Genomic DNA, 21,271 nt, shown 5'->3' with positions numbered 1-21,271 from the left:
ATATTACTGCAACTCCTAAGTGCCTGGAGAATGAAACATTAATCAAAGTATCATCTCTGATGTTAAAACAAGCTTAGCAGTTAATTGGGAGGACTTGCTGTGTCACAATACCTATCTCAACAAAATGGCAGTCTAGATATGCTCAGTTATTCTAATGGTTAATTAGTGGATCGCAACCCTGCAGAATAAGTGAAGCCTGAGACTATGCAGTAGCTGCAGAGAGGGGTTACGAAGTTTTTGCTTCATCAGAATACTGGAGGTATCAGTTGCTCACTGTGCTGTTCTAGGTTGGTAATTTGATATGAAATTCCATTTGTTTCTTAATGATCCTCAATGTTACTGCACTATGGAATGGTAGTACACTGAGAACACAGAATGTATTTAAATTTGGTAGAAAAATGGTGAAAGGAACTTCTTTTGGCACCTCCAGTATATTTGGGAGGCAAGATGCATCTTTGAGATAAACAACTGAGCATCTAGATAATCATCACCGAACTAATTACTGGTGTTGACAACTGAATCTACATCTTTTGGTTTCAAAATTTCAGTTTCCTAATGAAACAAAAGGAGCAGCTAGAGCTTGAAACAGCGGGCATAATATAGACTAAAGGGAGTGGTATTGTTTTCACTTTGTTCACGTGAAATGGTGCTAGCAATCGGGGATTTTTATGGAAGCGTCGAATTTGCAGCAACTGATGGATTCCACACCCTCATTGCAGGAAACATACCAATCGCATGGTTTCAGGTTTTAGAAAATTGTTTAGATTTCTCTTTCATATAAGAAATCACTTACCTAAATAGCTCACAGATACGTTCTTGTATACCTGGGAACATCAGATGGGTCTTTGAGATCCAGTAGATGTTCTAAAACTTGGCTTTTGTTTTATCTGCACAGATCTGAACTTGTTTGTACTTTTGCACATGGACAATTATGCCTGAGTGCATCTTTAATTCAGAAAGAATGTGACACAATTCTGTTTTAACACTCTCATCCCATAAAAATGAAAAAATATATATGGCTTGTGATACTTTGAAGCTGCAGAAGCATGGGTAAATTAATCTTCAGCTCAGAAGAGCTACAGCAGCAACTGCTGTGGATGGGTACATTACTCTTAATTAAAAAGGAATTTAGTGAACTAAATTAAATTACTGCAAAGTGGCTTATCTGTATAATAGCATCAAGTCAGCAGGGCAACCAAAGTTACATTTGCAGAACACTATACTTTTCTGCTTTTTTTTAAATAGTGCTTTTTGCTTTTGCAGCAATTTTGAAATGTAATGAAAGTGCATTAGAAAACTGCACTGTTTAGAGTGCAAAGCAGAAATGTGTAGGGCTTTGTCTTGAAAGCAACATAAAGTGAGTAACAGTATACTCATACAAACAGATGCATACAATGTCTGCATATAGAAGGATGGTCTGTAATCAACAAGATGAAATTCTTTAAGGAAAATACATACATGCGTTGGCTCGCTGTCTTCTTCCTCTCCTGGGTACAGCTGGGTGGAGACTGTTACCACTTGCAGTTCATCCCGAGTTGCACCATCTCAGCATCTTCCTGAAGACGTTTCCCACTCCTGCAAAGAAGCAGAGGCTTGGGAGTGGGTTCCCTAACCTGCGTCACTTCTCACAGCATGGGTTAGCAAGGACTGCTTAAGCTTACACAATTTCTTTTCACTGTTACAAAGCAGTTAGCTGTTCCAAAGAACAGCTGAGAGCAGTAATGGCTGACCTGAAGGAGCGCTGGCCAAAGCCAGCACAGAGGACAGTAACCTGTGCCACCAGCCCAGGGTTTTGGTGCTTCTGGCAGAAACTGTATGGTAAAGTGGGAGAATTCCTGAAGGCAGAAGATTAACTTGCCAAATGAAAGGCCTGCGCATCTAATGCGTTGATATGTTTGTGGAGGTTCCAAGAAGGCTGGAATGTTTGTGGAGGTTCCAAGAAGGCTGGAATGTTTGTGGAGGTTCCAAGAAGGCTGGATTGTCGGCTCGCACAACCTCTGTACTATATTAATGTGCCCACTGATGCTCTGGGGGGGCTCCAAGGGACTCCGGTGTTTTACTTTATCGGTGCCTAATTTTGATTGTTCTTCTATTTAAAATTATATTTTAATTCTCCAGGTACCTGCCTGAGGGTGTACTGTAGTTCAAAACAGGGATGACATTTGGGTTCAAGAGGGAGTATTTCCTCAGGTCAGATTGGTTCTTGGCACTGACGCCCGTTTGGCTGATTTTGGTTGTCATAGGAGGTGATGCGTGCCCTACCTCCTTGTTCATTTTGATGGACCGCCTCCACGGACTATGGCAAGAGCTTGGATCTTTCCTGCTCTCTTCCCGCAGCACTTCATAGTTGCCTTTTAGCGCAGGCAATTCCTTCATCTACCTGTGTGATATCAACTGCCTGTATACAGAATGGAATGTGAGCAGTGGGGGGGGCGGGGGGGGGGATAAAAAGATGAATACACTTACCTACAAAATGCAATCTTTTAAATATGTATCTCTAAGCAAGAAAAATGCTTACATTTCTCTGGAACTATTTACAACTAATACTGCAGTAGTTTTGGTTTTGCCATTAATATCAAACTATTCATTTCTGAGATATTTCTTTTAGCAATGCACTTTAACTTTTAAGGACTTCCATTCAGATACACCTGCAGCCTATCAAAAGAAAAAAAAAAAAAAAGGCAGGCAGCTTTTGAGAAGGTAATTGCTATAGGTAGGATTAATTATCAGTAGCATACAGATGAACCAGAGTGTCGACCTTGAAACTGGAAAAATTAATGGTATAATTAATCACTCTGCTTTCACTACTTCAACAGCTTCACCAAACTGCATAGTGTTTGAGCAGATCTGTAATTCTACTGTAACAGTTTAATCTGGTAATTATTTCTGAGGAGATAGTTACGTGTTTCTAGTATTCCTAGCAGAGCAATATCTTTTTTGTGGTCCCAGAATAATTTACATCACATAATCTATCCTATGCTTTGGAAAGGTTTTGAGGAGACAGTATTTAAGTATCCTCACTACAATTTCATAGCTTGACTGGAAAATCAGTTTGTAAATAGTCACTAGCAGACTTTTCACTCTTTTTTTTTATCTTTTCCAAGGATAATTTTATAGGTAGCATGATTATTACTTTGTAAATCCTTAGGACTTAAGAATCCTATACCTCACAGCTTGGGCTGGAAAAGGTATTTCATAGTTTTAAAATGCAAATCTTCATCGGAAATTTGAAAAAATAGCAGGTATATACTGATTTTCACTTACATTCCTCAAAGAAGGGTGACCTATGAAAATCTTGTTTCTCTAAGAATATGAAGTTTTCTTTAGATCAGATCTCACACTAATAATTTGTTATAGTAGTTTTTCCTGCTTCTTGGTTTATGTATGAAGGCTAAGGTAGTACTGTTCTGACAGCCTGTCCCGACAGGCTGAATTTGGCAGTTCTCAAATTCTCCCGTGACAAATAGATGAACCATTTACAAATGTCCTTCATCAGACCTCTGATTTCCAAAATTCATTAAACAGAACGCAAATACCGAAGGAGGAGGAACATCACCTGCTTAAAAATTTAGGGAAAAGGAAGCTTGTCAGCCCTGACAAATTTTTTTGTAATACACCAAAACCAACAAAAAGTACTTTGATTGTTGTTTGCTCAGTAGTTTTAAAATTAATTTTAGTAATGAAGGTTCAAGACTCTTTGTAGTCTTAACTCGCTAGCTTTGGTTTGGACTAAAGCAATTTCTAAAACCACTATCGTTATTTGGGGGCGCGGGGGAGGGGGCGCCGTTTCCGTAACTGGTAATCCTGTCTCTAAAATGGCACTTTAAGCCTAGTCAAGAATTATCATCCAGAATTAGATTTTCTCGGCAAGAACTTAGTCGCACATACCCAATTTAACTCAAAGTGTGTTTCCAGTTTCCTTTTTAAGACCACTGTTTCTCAGGTTTGGATTTTCTTTTGCCTGTTCCTTGTGGTCAGCCTCGTAACTACAAACGAACACCAATACTGAAATTATTCTTCGTTCATTTATAGCAACGATAACGATGTTCAGAGCTAAATTTACCGAGCTGTAAACGACACTGCAAGTAACTATGCTAAGGAGAAATGAATTTTCCAAGAGAACAACCTATTCTGTTTTTTTAAAGCAAGCATTAACAGAGTGAAACATTTTTAGGGACGGAGGCTTCAGACAAGGGAAGATTTCTTTTACAGCGACTCCCAGAAATACTTTCCTTCTATCGGGATGTTGCGTTCCTTTTCTTCGCATGACATTCGCAAGCCCCGTGCCTGCCCATCCACCATTACACGGTGCTTTGCCAGAAGAGGGTGACTTTTGCCGCAAGCGCAGCACCCAGGCGTTGGTTTACCCATTCGGGCGCTTTGTAATTGGTTTGGTACGTTTCTGATGCAGAATCAAGTTAGAACGAGATCACCTCGCGCCATCGTGCCTGCTAACCTCTGACGGAGCGTTTGGGTTCCCTGGAGATCTGCTTTGCTTTGTTGGCGTTCTGCATTTTGGTCTCTCCGGGTGGACTTGTACCCAAGGAAGGTATGGAGAGCGGGACTTTGGGGAAACGATACCTCCTGGGTGCGATGAGCCGCGCCGTGCCGGTGTCCAGGCCTTGGCCTCCCTGAGGCGCTGCCCTCACGATGGCTCTTGGGGCGACTGTCCTCATACTGGAGCCCCAAACTGCCCTCGGGAGCGCTCAAGACCTTCCCTAAAATTTGACTCGAGATACGTTACTGCGGGGATGGAACTCGCCCTCTGATCCCCGTGCATCCCACACCCCTTGAAGAGGTTCGCAGCCTGAGGCCGTTACAGGCACTACCGAGCCCCGCTCAGTTTTCTCTGCTCGCCCCCCCCACCCCCCCCCGCCCCCGCCCTTCCCTCCTCGCGGAGCATCTGCCTCCCTTTCACCGCCTCGGGGCCGGGGCCGGGGCCGGGGCCGGGGCCGGGCCACCCCTCTGTGGCTGGCGGGGAGGCCGAGCCCGCCGCCCCTTCACGGGGCTCCGCAGCTTTCAGCCTCCCCCCGGGAGGGAGAGGGCGGCGGGCGCGGCCAGTCAGCGCGGCGGGCCCGGGGGCGAGGCGCGCGGCGCGCGGCGGAGCCTGGCGGGCTCCCCGCGCCCCGCCAGCGGCCCGTGCCGTGCTCGCGGCTCGCCCGCTGCCCGCCCGTCCCCCCGCTCGCCCGAGCGCTCTGCAAGAACGGCGGCAGCAGCCGAGCGCGGCGCGGCGCCGCCCGCGGAGCCGCCGCGGGGGGGTCGGCCCCCGCCGCTGGGCCCCGAGGAGGCGGCGAGGCGCCTGGCGAGCGCCCGCCGGCAGCTGAGCGACAGGCGCCAGCCCCTGGCTGAGGAACCCGCCGGCCGAGAGCAGCAGCCAGGTACGGCCGCCGCCTTCCCTCAGGCGGCCGGCGGCGTCGCGCGCTCCCGCCGGCGCCTCAGGCGGGCCGTGCCCGGGGGCGGGGGAGCCGCTCCCCAGGGCCGGCGTGAGGGAGGCGCCGGGCTGCCCGGCGGCCCGCGTTTGCCCTCGTCTGCGGGGGAGCGAGGGGGCCGCGGCTTGCCTTCCTCCCCGCCGCGGGTCCGCTCGGGCTTCTCCTCCCGCCGCCGCCTTTGGCAGACGGCTTTGCTACCGCCGGCAGCCGCGGTGCCCGCGGAGGGCGGCTCCGGCTCGTCCTCCCCTCGCGGTGGGAACTGCCGCCCTCCTCCGCGGGGGGCGACGCCGGGCTGGCAGGGAACGGCTCCGCGGCAGCTTCGCGCTGGCGCCCGCGCTTACCTGCTGGCCTGTGGGAGCCGGCGTCGGGGCGCAGGGCGTGAGAGAGCAGCCCCCGTCCCGGGGCAAAGCCGGGGGACTGCGAGGGGCAGCGCTTTCTTCGGCACGCCGGCAGCAAGGTGTGCAAGTCGGCAAGGCCGATGGATGAGCGGGGTAGTGGCACTTGCGTGACCCTCCTGAAGGGAAGCGGCGGCCGGTGTGTGGCCCGTTAGCAGTACCCCTGAGGCGGCACCTGCGTCCTCACTGCATCCAGACAGGTAGGGCGGCTTCACGATCCTGCAGCAAAAGTAAAGCTAAGAAGCTGCAAACCCGGGTTTTGTTTTTCTTTGTTTTTTGCCTGAGGTGAGCAGCGTGGAGTCGGTGCAAGCGGCTTTCCGCAATCCGTTGGTGGTTTAGGAAAATTCCGCTCAAACTGCTGCGCTTCAGAGGAGAAAACGGGTGAACTCTTAAACCTGATGCATGGGGGGCAGATTTTGAGGCGATTTAGTTGCACAGTCGCTTGCCAGAGCTTGACCGTGCTCCAAATATTCAACTTGATGCACAAGTGTGAAAGAATGTAATTACAACTTCTGTTCTAAATCACTCCGGAGGTGTGTCTCTTCCCCTCTTTTTCTAAAGCACGGACGATTTTACTACCTGCGGGTAAGTGCAGCACGTGCAGACTGTCATTTTCTCCGTAACTCCTGTAGAGAGGGACCATTCATTTTAGAGAGAATCTTTTCAGGGATGAGCATAATTTGGTCCAGAGTACTGAGCTTGCTTGCCAGCGTACTTCACGTTTTGTTCTCACGTATAGGGTGCCTTTTGGTCTGTTTGGCCGTGCTGTACTGTGATTGTAGGTAGGTAGAGTTTTTAGACGTGACAGTTTTGCTATGATCCTGCGTGATGTTTTACACACAGAGCCTCACCTCTCTTTACAGCGACTTAATGACCCAGTCAGTAGCAAACTCACAACTTGGAAAACCCTGCTAATCTTCATCGTCTCTTCAAGAAGCCATCTCGCGTGACCGTGTTGACAGAGAGGGCTTACTGGCATGTCACAAGATGCTTGCTGTGGATAGCCAGAGGGGGATCACTTTGTCTGACGCTCGAACAGTTGTGTTACTTGCTCCTGTTGCACACAGCAGGTACGTCGTGAATTCACGTGTGGACTGGTTAGAAGCCCATCTCGCCAATATGGAAGCCGTCAAGCCTGGCGCTGCTTGGTCAGACAAAGAACGCTGGCGTTAAGGTCCAATTTGGCAGCCACACAGTATCTTGGAAGTTTGCCATTTGGTTTTGATGACTTAAAAGTAGCACTTAGATGCCTTTTTCTCCATATGCAAGGTTCTAATGTTCACCCGTTACTAGGCTAGAACAGTACCACCATGTACAGATCCTGAAACACAGTTTCAAAAGATGTCATTTTGATTTTTTAACATTGTTGAGCTGTTGGTGTTGGCGTGGAAAGGTAGAATAGTCGTGCCGTAGAGAGAAAAGTTTCTGGCCTGGAGCAGTTTTGGAAAGAAGTGTGTTTGTGGTCATCAGGCATATTCAGTACACCTGTGTATTTGGCTGTCATGCATTTCCAAAAATTACCATAAAACTTAACATTTCTTATTTCAAATTAGCACCCTTGGTAAACACTGTGCAGAGGTGTTTTGTCTGCTGTTTTCTTCCTGAAATGATTGGTTAGCCAAGTAAAATCAGATAAACTATAGCTAACCTGGCCAATTTATTCACCGTCAGGAAGGAGATGAACATGGTTAAACTGCAGCAAAGTCTTCTAGAATAGGTTTTCATAAATGTAATTATTCATTTCTAATCACTGGGGTGTTGGGTTTGCTATCATTCGTTGTCACCATGTGAAGAGTGAGGCCAAGATTTACCAAAATAGTTTTCCAGCGAGAAATGACTCTTCTGCTGATATAGATTGGTGGAGATGTTCAGTTTTGCCAGGAGGTTCATCATCTTCAAAATGAGAACAAGACTCCAACATTTTTCAGGTGAAATTAGGTAACAAGCATTTTCCTCTGCCAGTTGTAGCTACGTATTAACTTTATTTATTTATTATTGTACTTGTAATCTTCTATTACCTTTGGAGTTCCACTTGTGTTAAACTGAAAAAAAAAAAAAATACTCTTGAGGCCACAGAAGAAACGTACCTTAGCCATGAAGTTTCTGAACCAAAAACATTGTACCAGGGGTTGGTAGTCTTAGAAACCAAACAAACAGAGGGATCTTTACGTGTCAGAAGCATTCAGCACTTCAGGTGCTCAGTGGCTGTTGTTAAGGGGCAAATGCTGCCAAGGAAGGAGGGCCTGAAGAAAGCACTTTGCAGTCTGTCACATCAAGTAAGTCAGCATTCCCGTAGGCGCTTTTTTCATGGGGTGTCAGTACAAAACAAATCCAAAGGGGGAACAAATTAAGTCAAAACTATGTCAAGAAGATTCTTTCTGCATTGGGCTTTATAGCTCAACCTGCAAATATGTACTTGCAGGATTAGTATTTCTTCAAGCAATTCTAGCACTACAGCCACGGAGAAAGGTGTTTTTGTGACAGGTATGCGGTAAACATTTTTATTAGCACCTTCACTGTTCTTGAAGGCAAAGTCTCCATTTACTGTTTGGTTGGCAAGTCAGTCGATTTTGTGCTCACCTGTCTCGGTGAAGTCTTTTAGAGTTGCCAGTTAGTCCCCCATATTTATCCTCTTCTGATTCCTCCAGCACAGTACCCGAACTGTGGACATTATCAAACCCTTAGTGTGATAATGACCTAAAAATGGACATACACCATTGCTGTGACTTCTCTAAATCTTGAGATGAAGCACCGTTGATATCTGTACAGCTATACTTTTGTTACTTTTCTGATTGCTGAATCTATTCTTAGATTACTGACTAAGGTTCCTGTTAGTTGGGTCAGTGTTGTAAGTAAACCAGCTTACCAGATCAACTCCTGCCTTAACTAATGTTGTGTTTTCCCTCCCTCCCTCAATCTGATATTTTTCTATCATTGTGGCTATATGGAAACTATATTAAAAATGGGCTGGGTATTTTGTTCTACTTGGGGGGCATTCCTTCTCCTCTCAATCTGATCTTCTTGCTCTGAAGCTTTTGGAGAGGTGTGAACTGGTAACACACCATGCACTGAGAATATGGGACCCCTAGGTGTTATGCTGAATGTACTTCAGATTTTGAGGTAATACTGTAGCAGTGACTACTGTCTTAAAAAGAGAATTCCAGTACCGACTGTGGACCAGGCTGGACGGAGGGTCACAACGGGCCTTCCTCTTTCTCCGTGGAGCTTCGCTGCTTGCATCAAGAGCGTTGCGCCGCATAGCAGCCTTCATGTACAGGACGCGCTCTCCAGAGCAGCGATCCTCTCTCCTGCAGCCTTTGCAGAACATACTCCTCTAACTTGCAATTTGTCTTGCGAGAGTGGGGAAGTGTCATCTGCTCCTGCCAGAGTAATCATTGTATGGCTTCATTAGGATGAAGGGCCATAAGGAGGATCCAAGGAATCCTAGCAGGGCAGCCATGTGTGATGTTTTACAGTAAGACAGGCAAGATTGTCCCATTGGTGCCGGTCTTTCTGAAAAATGTCAGATGGTGGGTCTGTTCTCGTTAGCATTAATATCCTCTGATGCAGTATTGTGGTAAGACTGATGTTTGTATCAAGAATCTTTGCAAAGAGACTTAAAGGTAAGCGTGGTTGTAGTTGTTCATTTTATTCTGGTCAGTGCTTGGCAATGAATCGGCAGTCTCTTCGTTGGATGTCTCTTGTGCTTGCCTTGTTGTGCGTGCATCTCCCTGAACCATCAGAGATGAATCAACTAATCCATTTCAACAGCAAGGAACACAATTGTAGACGATGTTGAAAGAGCGGTGCTCAAAGGCATGCATCGCATATTGAAGGTCCTTGGAACTATCATAATACCCATGCTCTGGGTGCTCTGGGAGGCAGGAGGACTGCTCTGGGCTGAGGGAGGGAAGGTATCAATAACAACTTCTCTCCTTTACTGATAAAGAGATGCCAAGAACTTCAGGATGACCAGAGTGTAAGTAACAGAATGTTATTTTAAAGTGTGTTGATCTTCTCTTTTTACTACCTTTTTTTTTTTTTTCCACAGCAGACTTTTTTGGTTTTTTTAATATCTGCACTGAAATCCATGTATCATGTCATGGACTCAAAGATTCAGTGGTCTGAAATTTGAATGAAAGGAACACCCCATTATATAATTTGTAAATGTAAAGCTTTTTTCCTGAGAAGTCCTCCTCTTTCCTGCTCTGCCTGCACAAATGAAAACAAAGTCTTTTTTAGTTTATGAGATGATTTAAAACTTCTTGGTTAGCCACACATGTTATTTAGTTCAACTACTTAAAACATAATTGAGTCCGTTTCAAGAGTATGCGAGTGAAGTTTAGGCCTTCAGCTACTTACTGAGAGCGAAGTTATAGACCAGGCTTGTACAGTGTTTATATTGGAAACACCACTAAAGCTTACTGTAGAAATCTGGCCAGGCGCCATTATAATTGTTAAATATTTTTGTTGCCAGAATAACACATTTCGGTATTGCATCTGGAGAGAGAAGAATACTTGGGGTTAGGGTGCTGTAGGCTTTATATACATGGTATCTTGTTCCAGGTGACGACTGAGTATTTCTTGCGTATTTCTTTTCCTGCACTATGAGATCCTGGGTATGAAAAGCTGATTTTATTAGAAATAATACAGTGAACTTTACTAATCTGATAAATAGGACAAATGTGCCTGTTAATGACTCCCTTTCTTGTTTGTGTTTAAAACAGTGCAGGTAATAAAGCATAAAGACAGATCCTCTCTAAGGAAGGCATTCTTTCCATTTGAGAGATGCAAATTTCAAACGGATAGTATGTGGCAAAACCTCATGTTGCCAGGTTTTCTACCGGAGGCAAGACAGGACAGGCCAAGAACTGAAGTATTTGAAGACCACATTTCTTATAGTAGTAAGTAATACATTTTAAAAGTATATTCAGCCTGTACTTACTAGTGGTTTCTCTTAAACTCCTTTTAATATATTTGGTTTTGCTTTTTCTGCTAATTTTAAATTATGAACTGATTATTTTCTGGTTAGGATTTTAATTTTTACTGATGGCAAGATAAAGTAGCTTTCAAAGTCTGCTTTTAAGAACTTTGAAAGTTTAAGGGTCTGTATAGTAGCTAAGCATTATTGGTTACATTTCTGTTCCAGGATGTTCAGTTAGAGCTGCTGGCATGGCCCATGTGTTTATGCAACTGCTGTCACTCTGAGCAAGGTCTGTCCTCCGTTTTCTCTCCTCTCCGTTTCTGTGGTACGTATCATCCTTGCTTTGACCAGGGACACATCCCCCCGGGAGCTGCCTGGCGGGGACTTTGCTCAGGTACAAACACACCTCGGTGCCCAAGAGTTGTTGCTGAGTTTTACATCTGGTTCAGGAGCCAACTAGGAGTCAATCCTAGGAGTGCAGTAATTGAGGGCCAAGATAGGCACCGCTATAAACAGCGTTTGTGTTGGAAACTTCACGGGATCCATGACTGCTGTATGTCTGCCAGATAGCTTTGTAACTGCTTACAGGTTTTGTTGTCAAAATACCATAATCTAGCCTGATGTTCAGTGCATTGACGCTTAGGCAGCTAGACCTTCAGCATGTTAGTGGATGTTGCCGTTTTGTTTAGACTTAGTATGACACAGTTAAATCATGCTTATCATGGTCATTGTCAGTCACTCTTTTTTAGGCTAGTAGATTCATTCATTTATACAAGAGGAAAAAATCCTTTAGGAGAAGCAGTTTTGTAAAAGTTATGTGGAAGAAATACTAATAGTGGCCTGGCTTGCCCAACAGGTGGTTTGGATGTAGATATTGTGAGCATGGGCGAAGCGGTGGCACTGGGGATGGCAGCGAGTGCTCGCGTGTGGTACGACCACGGGGTTTATTATTACTGCTTTGCTAAACCTTGTGTGATGATAAATGGTGAGTGCTTGCGTTGCCCTTCTCAGGTGGCTGCCCAGCACAGGGCAGTGCCGAGGTGAGGCTAACCTGGGGAGGGCGAAAGGTTTTCCTCCTGCACAGTGTGGGTAGGGGCTTGATGACTTCTCCGTGGGTGTGTGCAGTGGTGGTGGTAGGTCCTGCCATGGGGAGAGGGCTGGCGTAGCTGGGCTGGGGGGTGCGGAGGCTGGGCTTCCCAGGTGCATGAGCTGGCGGGCTGCTGGGAGGTTGGGAATGGGAAATGAACCGTGGCTGTTTGTTTCTGCTGTGCTCAGGCCAACAGCCCTCTGCTTACATTCATTGCAAGTTAATAGGCTTGTGCCAGAGAATACACCTGACTTGGATGACCTGTTTCTCCTCCCAGAGTAAACACTCCTTCCTGGCCCAAATACTGGGTAACTGTTTACCCCAAAGGGACCAACCATGTTCAGTGCTGTTGGTGCATGATGTTTGGTGGTGCACAGCTGAACCTGGTTAGGAACAGCAAGTAAAGTGTTCCTGTTGCTTTCCCTGAGAGTTCTGCTCTGAGCTGTCGGGAGTAGAAACTGTTAACAACATTAAAATGGTAGTGTTCGTCCTTTTCTAAGGGACCTAAGTGTTGAAAGATGTTGAAGGTCAAGTTTAGAGAAGTGCCCGAGTCCAAAAGCCGGCTTTGTAATTCTGAAAATATTGTGAAGAATCTTAGTCTAATGTGCACAGATATCTATGTATCTGTTTAATTTGAAGGAGTACACATTTGCTTAAGAGACGGCGTAGTATGTTTTATTTTTGTAAATTGTCACAAACGGTCTTGATGTGAAAAATGCTTTCATTGAAATACTACACAAGCCCAATTCCACAGGTAGAGGGCTCAGCCCTGCCACTGGGGGCCATGAGAGCACAAGAACAAGCACCTTCCTGGAAGAGCCAGTTGCACAAACCTGGCAGTGTTTGCAACAACCTGTGGAAGTTGGTGTTAAAGTCTTTACTAAAACTACTTTGCTTAAATTAGGCTTTCATTTTAAATCTTCCTGATGTTCTCATCATTTTTTACATGAGACCTCATAATTATCCCACAAAGATATGTTCAATATAGGCTGTTTTCCCTCTCAGTTGAAGTTTCAGTTACTGGGAAATCATGTGGAATCATCTGCTTCACAGATGGCTTTCAAGGGTGTTCTGAGCTGTTTGAAATAGTATTTCCTGCTACTTAATCATCATATGTAATTTTCAGTGTTAGTCTTGTAAAATAATCTAGGAAATAGGTAAACATGTCCCCCTTTTTCTAAGTGGGACAGAAATAACTTCTTTAGAGTCCTCAGTGCCACAGTACAGCTGAGCTGTACAAAACTGTGCAGAAAGTGTCTTCTCACTCTCCCATGACTGAGAATGAACCACCGTCTAATCCTCGTTAGAGAGATGTCCACAGTCAAATTGCCTACCTGGTCCGAATCTTTGAATTATGCCTGGTGTATTTTGCTTTTCCGAAACCACATCCTTATGGCGTCTGATTAGAGGATGGCTGGTAGCTTGTGAAATGCTGCTGTATTTTCTTAATGTAGTATTTGACAGCTGTTAACTAGTGAAACTAGAGATTGGTGCTGGCTTGACTAAAAGGTATGCACCTGATACCAGTCACAGAGAACCCAATTAACCTCTAGGCTATATATATTGAATTAGCAAACTGGCAAGTAGACTGGGCTACTGGAAACTGTCTGCAATTAAACTTTCGGATAAAGTTGGTTGATTATTTTGCTTACTGAGATGGTCTTTCGCTATTGTTTATGGGACTTATCCACGTAAAAGAATACTTATATCCACGTTACTACTCCCAGTTTCTTCTTGGGGATGGTTAACGTTCATGTTGGCATTCTCGCCACTGAACTGGTAATAGTTTGTGGGTTTTGTGGGTCACGTGCCTACACCTTGCTCTTGTTGGGGAATAGCCACAGCAAACTGGTACACACCTCTTTCTTACACTCGCTCCTACCCCACCCCTCCCACAGCCCTGTTCTCTCTCTGTTAATTAGTGGGAGCAAATAATGCTCTTGGGATTGATTCTTCCTTGAGCATTTGTGCAGTAATTGATAGAAGACACTTTCCAGGGGGTATTCTGGGCACAATTATCTGCTGGTTGAAAGAATATTCATTATTAAAAGAATGAAAATCTGTTAAAGTGAACTTGAGCAGTTATAGGAAACTAAACCAGCTGTTGTATTCTATGACAGTGTTCTGCCCTCAGAAAACTGCATGATGTGATTGTGCCGGTATTTCTTGTCTGTGTGGTGTTTTAACTCTGCTAGCTGTACTTCGGAGAAATTGTGGGGGGTTTGGTATTTAATGAACTGTGATGTTATTCATCTTTATCAAAAGACAGTCAAGAGGACGTGCTGTTGTGCTTATGTGACTTTATGTAACGAAAAGTAAATTAATCAAATTCAGTAAGCCAATTTTATATATGAGATAAAATCATTGATACAGTAGTATAACGAGCTCTTTTAAAAACAAATATTTGATAGTGTTTCTATGGTGAGATTTTCTGTTTATTGGGAAAGTTTTTTGGTTGGGGAGGTTTTGGGGAGGTTGGGGGGGGGTGGGGGTTGTTCCCCCCTCCCCCCCCAAAGATGAATTATACACTTATTTGGTCTGGTGAATTATTTATCTGATGCTACTTGTACTTTTCTCTTTAGGAAATCCATGCCTTATTTAAAGATTATGAAATCAAGTGTTGTTATGTGGACAGAAATAGAAGAACAGGTAAGAACTGAAAACCTTCCAGTGTCATGTGTTTCAATTCTGTAATTAAACTAGTGAGGAACATCATCTGCCACGTATGATGTCATCAAGTTCTCTGCTGTCACCTAGCTTGATTGTCCCTCAGTGCCTTTTTTGGCTGCATAGTTTGTCACCTTCTACTGAAGCCTATGGAGAGTTGGAAACTTTACTGATGTCAGCCAGAGGTAGATTGGTCCACTATAGTATCTCTCAGGTGTATTCCCTTAGCGAGTGTCTCTTTGGGATAAAGCTAACCTCAACTTTCTAATTTCCTGTGAAAAACTAGGCTGAGGCCTCTCTTAGGACAAACTACATGTGCCTATGACATGATCAGAGGAAAATGTACCTAGCTCCAGATGTATTTGTGTCAGGTAATACAAGCCAGAAGCAATTTTTTAAAGGAATACTTAAGGCTTTGAAGGAAACCTTGTCCTGAATTAAATCCTGAATTATTTAAGTGTGATCTCCCATGTACAAATTAATTCTCTAAATGGGGGATTCACGGATTTTTAGTGCTTGTGAGGTACAGAAGTGGACAAATATTTCTCTACGTGTTCCTCTCCTTCCAAATCACCGTAGGTCCCACAGCCTGGGCTATCTCCTGAGGCAACCTTGGTTTCCAGGACAAAATCTTCATGCGGTAGCTGTGGTAGATTTCTGCCAGGATTTTGTGAGGATGATGGTGTTTCTTGACACCTGCCTCTAAGGAGCAAGAATTTGTGCTTTACTGTCCCATTATCTTGCAAATTTGATTTCTGAATATGGAATAAGGCCAGCTTGTGTGTGAGGTACTATAGTCTGCCATCTAACAACAGCCTGAGTGCCTGTTTTCAGTGTGAAGGGAAATGTTTGAAAATACTTGGATAGAGTAAGAGAAGGATGAATTTTTTTCATTTAACTTAGATCTTCTTCTAGATAACTAGTTTTTTACTGTTTATGTATTTGTGTTGTTGTTGGAGTGTATACGTATGTGTGTCTTTGTGTATATATATAGAACTTTGCCTATTCCTGTGAATATTTGTATGTTTTACTGCATGCCTCTGCAAATTTTCATGGCTGGAATACACTGTAGGTCGTTTATTTTTTCTTGGCTTCTCATTTGGATAGATTAAATTACTTTATCTCCAGATTCATGAAGGCTTTAAAACTGTGTTTGGAGGCCCTAATGTTACAGAATCTTAACACGTTACTATACAATCAACAAAGTTCTTGAGCATCTCAGCTCCTCCTGCTCATGTTCTTTGTATTGCAGATTATTTTTGGTGTTGCTAGTTTTGCTGTGCAAAAAGCAAACGTTCTGCTAGTGCTTTTGACTGTGTCTCTGGGTGTTTATGTGTATTTATTTTGTCTTGTCCAATAAGTACTGACACAACAGAACAGTCATCCAGCCAAAAGATGGACGTACGTATTGTAGTGCAAACTGTTTCTGTAAGGAATTCCATTTGTATTGAGGTTTTTTTGTGTGGTTTTTTTTTAAATTATTTTTATTTTTTTTGTTAGATAGATTTAATGACTTTTGAGTTTAATGGACATAATTGGAACTTTGTAGAGCTCTGTAGATGTTTCCAGTTAGATCATCTAAAATCCTCCTGAGTTTTCACTTGGTGACACAAAATAATTTCAGATTAATGATAAACTCAGGGAAGTAGCCCTAAACAACTTCAAAACATGGGGAAACCCCCATTTTAATCTTAAAAAAGCTAACAGTATTTTTAAACTTCAATATCTTCTATGTAGCTATTCGTAGAATAACAAATAGTATCCTGTCAGAGAAATACGTGATGCTGTGTCAGAATACTGGGGAGCAAAAAATGTAGGTTACCCAGGCACGTTTTAATCTATTTGAGAACCAGGTTGCTGATTTCCACACCATGTCATATTCATCTGATCACAGAAACATCTCTTTGGTTATGACTGATTGTAAAACCCGCTGCAAAGGCATTGTTTGTACGTTAGTACAAACTAATTGCTTGCAGGATGCATGACATTGAATTTGACTAGAACAGCAAAACTGAGATCTCAAATATTATGTGTGTGTCACCAAGATTATACTTGCTTTTTTTCTTGGCATAATAAACTGCTACAAGATAGTCACAAACCAGAAGTTGCTTTAAAACACCCTGTGGATGTTTAAGTTTTAAATAGAAATCCTAATTTAGACTGTTGTAACTGATGATTATTAACGCATGAAAGAAAATCTTGGCAGTTTCTAGCTGGCTCTAGGACTGTGAGGAGGTAAAGATATGATGGATGGTACGGTGCTCCCTTTCTCAACAGCTGTATGAAGCTTCAGATATATCTGGTATGATGATGGGGTACAGATAAAACAGGTGTTGCAAGGCTCTCATTATCCATGGCTGCATAATGCTTCCAGGTGCGTTAGAAACCATGACATGGTACAGAGGTGGTGGGTGTTCCGACATTGCTTTTGTCCACGGCAACTGGGCACCTTGAAGCTGCCGTGGAACCTAGATATTCTGCACATATGGTGGATGGTGCGCCTCTGCCTTTGCCTGCGACAGTGGGCAAATTGGGCATTGAAGACGTGGCCCAGGGTGGAAGCGTGCGTCCACGAGTGGCTGGCAATGCTGAGGGTGTCTCTGCGTGGAGTGTGGGAATTGCGCCTGTCTTGCTGTGAAAGGATCCAAAGCTGAGAATGTCCGTGGCTGCGTGTTCCCTCCAGTTGCTTGTGGGACCGTGACATGTTACAGAGATGGGGTGGGTGGTGCGGCTCTCCCTTTTTCTCACGAGTGTGCCCACCTCCTGGCTGTCTGCAGGATGAGGATGGGGTCCGGATACGGTGGGTCTTGCGGAGCTCCCTTTGTCCATGGCTGTGAGCACCTTTGATCTGCCTGCGGGAACTGGACGGGGTCGAGGTAAGGTGGGTGGTGCGGCTCTCCCTTTGCCCACAAGGGTGGGCACCTCCTGGCTGTCCGTAGGACGAGGATGGGGTCCGGATACGGTGGGTCTTATGGAGCTCCCTTTGTCCATGGCTGCGAGCACCTTTGATCGGCCTGCGGGACCTGGATGGGGTCGAGACAGGGTGGGTGGTGTGGCTCTGTCCTTGCCCACAGGGGTGGGCACCTTCTGGCTGTCTATAGGATGAGGATGGGCTACAGATAGGGTGGCTTTTTCAGAGCCTGTAAGTCTTTGCTAGCCCGTCTCGTCGTCTGCCAGTCTCGTCTGGTGCAGCCCCTTTTCTACCGTTCCGCAGCCAGCCGTGTGTCCAACCCCTTTCTGACCTGGACCACCAGGCGTAGCCTGCTGGCTGTGACATGGCCATGGCTGGTGCCAGGATGTCCGTTTCGGGACCAGCCCTCTGCCCCCCAGGGCACAGTTTTGTGGCGTTCCCTTTGCCTGTGGCTTTGGGAAGCTCCCTGCAAGCCCGGGATGGGTAGTGGCCAGGGGTGTCTCATCTGTCCTGTAGCGTGTTGAGAGCTCTCCGTGCCAGTGACGAAGTGGGCGAGGACAGGAGCCGTGGCCTTGTTGCGTCCCTTTGCAGGAGTCTGGCTGTCCTTGTCAGGAGAAGCAGCCAAAGAGAAGTCCCCCTCCATTGCTGTGGGGAGCCCCAGCCTCCTTGCCTTCCCCTGGGTGCCTGCTCCTCTCGGATCTCGCTCACCTGCCGCCTCGTCTGGCCGTCTGCCTTGGCGCAGCCCTTTTTATCCTCTTCTGGGGCTAGGGGTGTCAGCAATGCCTTTGTGACGTGGAGCAGCAGGAGCAGTCTGCTGGCTGCGATGTGGTGGCCGTGACATCAGCAGGGTGGGCTGGTGCCTGAAGTTGGTGCTGCATCCATGTGATCCCGCTTTTCCAGCAGTCCAGTGAGAAGGCGCAGTTCAATAAACGATGCAATACACTAGAAGAGAAGAATTGGTAGTGCTGGGGAAGGAAAGGAGGAGGCTGTAGGATGAGTGTACAGAGCAGCAGCTCGGCACAGGTTAAAAGAGAACTAAAAGCAGCAGGTGGTAGCCACGGCCCTGTTTGGAAGCTTTGGGTGGTACTTGCTGCTGAGAGTTGTGGGTCTGAGGGCTCTTCTGGAAGAAAGACGCTTGTTGAGTTTTCGGGAGGTGCTCTTTCACGCCTTTGGCACTGAAGACGTGGCCCAGTGTGGAAGCGTGCGTCCACGAGTGGCTGGCAATGCTGAGGGTGTCTCTGCGTGGAGTGTGGGAATTGCGCCTGTCTTGCTGTGAAAGGATCCAAAGCTGAGAATGTCCGTGGCTGCGTGTTCCCACCAGTTGCTTGTGGGACCGTGACATGTTACAGAGATGGGGTGGGTGGTGCGGCTCTCCCTTTTTCTCACGAGTGTGCCCACCTCCTGGCTGTCTGCAGGACGAGGATGGGGTCCGGATACGGTGGGTCTTTCGGAGCTCCCTTTGTCCATGGCTGCGAGCACCTTTGATCGGCCTGCGGGACCTGGACGGGGTCGAGACAGGGTGGGTGGTGTGGCTCTGTCCTTGCCCACAGGGGTGGGCACCTTCTGGCTGTCCAGAGCACGAGGATGGGGTCTGGATACGGTGGGTCTTATGGAGCTCCCTTTGTCCGTGGCTGCGAGCACCTTTGATCGGCCTGTGGGACCTGGATGGGGTCGAGACAGGGTGGGTGGTGTGGCTCTGTCCTTGCCCACAGGGGTGGGCACCTTCTGGCTGTCTATAGGATGAGGATGGGCTACAGATAGGGTGGCTTTTTCAGAGCCTGTAAGTCTTTGCTAGCCCGTCTCGTCGTCTGCCAGTCTCGTCTGGTGCAGCCCCTTTTCTACCGTTCCGCAGCCAGCCGTGTGTCCAACCCCTTTCTGACCTGGACCACCAGGCGTAGCCTGCTGGCTGTGACATGGCCATGGCTGGTGCCAGGATGTCCGTTTCGGGACCAGCCCTCCGCCCCCCAGGGCACAGTTTTGTGGCGTTCCCTTTGCCTGTGGCTTTGGGAAGCTCCCTGCAAGCCCGGGATGGGTAGTGGCCAGGGGTGTCTCATCTGTCCTGTAGCGTGTTGAGAGCTCTCCGTGCCAGTGACGAAGTGGGCGAGGACAGGAGCCGTGGCCTTGTTGCGTCCCTTTGCAGGAGTCTGGCTGTCCTTGTCAGGAGAAGCAGCCAAAGAGAAGTCCCCCTCCATTGCTGTGGGGAGCCCCAGCCTCCTTGCCTTCCCCTGGGTGCCTGCTCCTCTCGGATCTCGCTCACCTGCCGCCTCGTCTGGCCGTCTGGCTTGGCGCAGCCCTTTTTATCCTCTTCTGGGGCTAGGGGTGTCAGCAATGCCTTTGTGACGTGGAGCAGCAGGAGCAGTCTGCTGGCTGCGATGTGGTGGCCGTGACATCAGCAGGGTGGGCTGGTGCTGCATCCGTGTGATCCCGCTTTTCCAGCAGTCCAGTGAGAAGGCGCAGTTCAATAAACGATGCAATACACTAGAAGAGAAGAATTGGTAGTGCTGGGGAAGGAAAGGAGGAGGCTGTAGGATGAGTGTACAGAGCAGCAGCTGGGCACAGGTTAAAAGAGAACTAAAAGCAGCAGGTGGTAGCCACGGCCCTGTTTGGAAGCTTTGGGTGGTACTTGCTGCTGAGAGTTGTGGGTCTGAGGGCTCTTCTGGAAGAAAGACGCTTGTTGAGTTTTCGGGAGGTGCTCTTTCACGCCTTTGGCACTGAAGACGTGGCCCAGTGTGGAAGCGTGCGTCCATGAGTGGCTGGCAATGCTGAGGGTGTCTCTGCGTGGAGTGTGGGAATTGCGCCTGTCTTGCTGTGAAAGGATCCAAAGCTGAGAATGTCCGTGGCTGCGTGTTCCCTCCAGTTGCTTGTGGGACCGTGACGTGTTACAGAGATGGGGTGGGTGGTGCGGCTCTCCCTTTTTCTCACGAGTGTGCCCACCTCCTGGCTGTCTGCAGGACGAGGATGGGGTCCGGATACGGTGGGTCTTGCGGAGCTCCCTTTGTCCATGGCTGCGAGCACCTTTGATCAGCCTGCGGGACCAGGACGGGGTCGAGACAGGGTGGGTGGTGTGGCTCTGTCCTTGCCCACAGGGGTGGGCACCTTCTGGCTGTCCAGAGCACGAGGATGGGGTCTGGATACGGTGGTCTTATGGAGCTCCCTTTGTCCATGGCTGCGAGCACCTTTGATCGGCCTGCGGGACCTGGACGGGGTCGAGACAGGGTGGGTGGTGTGGCTGTGTCCTTGCCCACAGGGGTGGGCACCTTCTGGCTGTCCAGAGCACGAGGATGGGGTCTGGATATGGTGGGTCTTGCGGAGCTCCCTTTGTCCATGGCTGTGAGCACCTTTGATCTGCCTGCGGGAACTGGACGGGGTCGAGGTAAGGTGGGTGGTGCGGCTCTCCCTTTGCCCACAAGGGTGGGCACCTCCTGGCTGTCCGTAGGACGAGGATGGGGTCCGGATACGGTGGGTCTTATGGAGCTCCCTTTGTCCATGGCTGCGAGCACCTTTGATCGGCCTGCGGGACCTGGATGGGGTCGAGACAGGGTGGGTGGTGTGGCTCTGTCCTTGCCCACAGGGGTGGGCACCTTCTGGCTGTCCAGAGCACGAGGATGGGGTCTGGATACGGTGGGTCTTGCGGAGCTCCCTTTGTCCATGGCTGTGAGCACCTTTGATCTGCCTGCGGGAACTGGACGGGGTCGAGGTAAGGTGGGTGGTGCGGCTCTCCCTTTGCCCACAAGGGTGGGCACCTCCTGGCTGTCCGTAGGACGAGGATGGGGTCCGGATACGGTGGGTCTTATGGAGCTCCCTTTGTCCATGGCTGCGAGCACCTTTGATCGGCCTGCGGGACCTGGATGGGGTCGA

Source organism: Buteo buteo, chromosome 7 (assembly GCF_964188355.1).
Source record: "Buteo buteo chromosome 7, bButBut1.hap1.1, whole genome shotgun sequence".
Taxonomy (NCBI): domain Eukaryota; kingdom Metazoa; phylum Chordata; class Aves; order Accipitriformes; family Accipitridae; genus Buteo; species Buteo buteo.
This window is presented reverse-complemented; position numbering follows the sequence as displayed.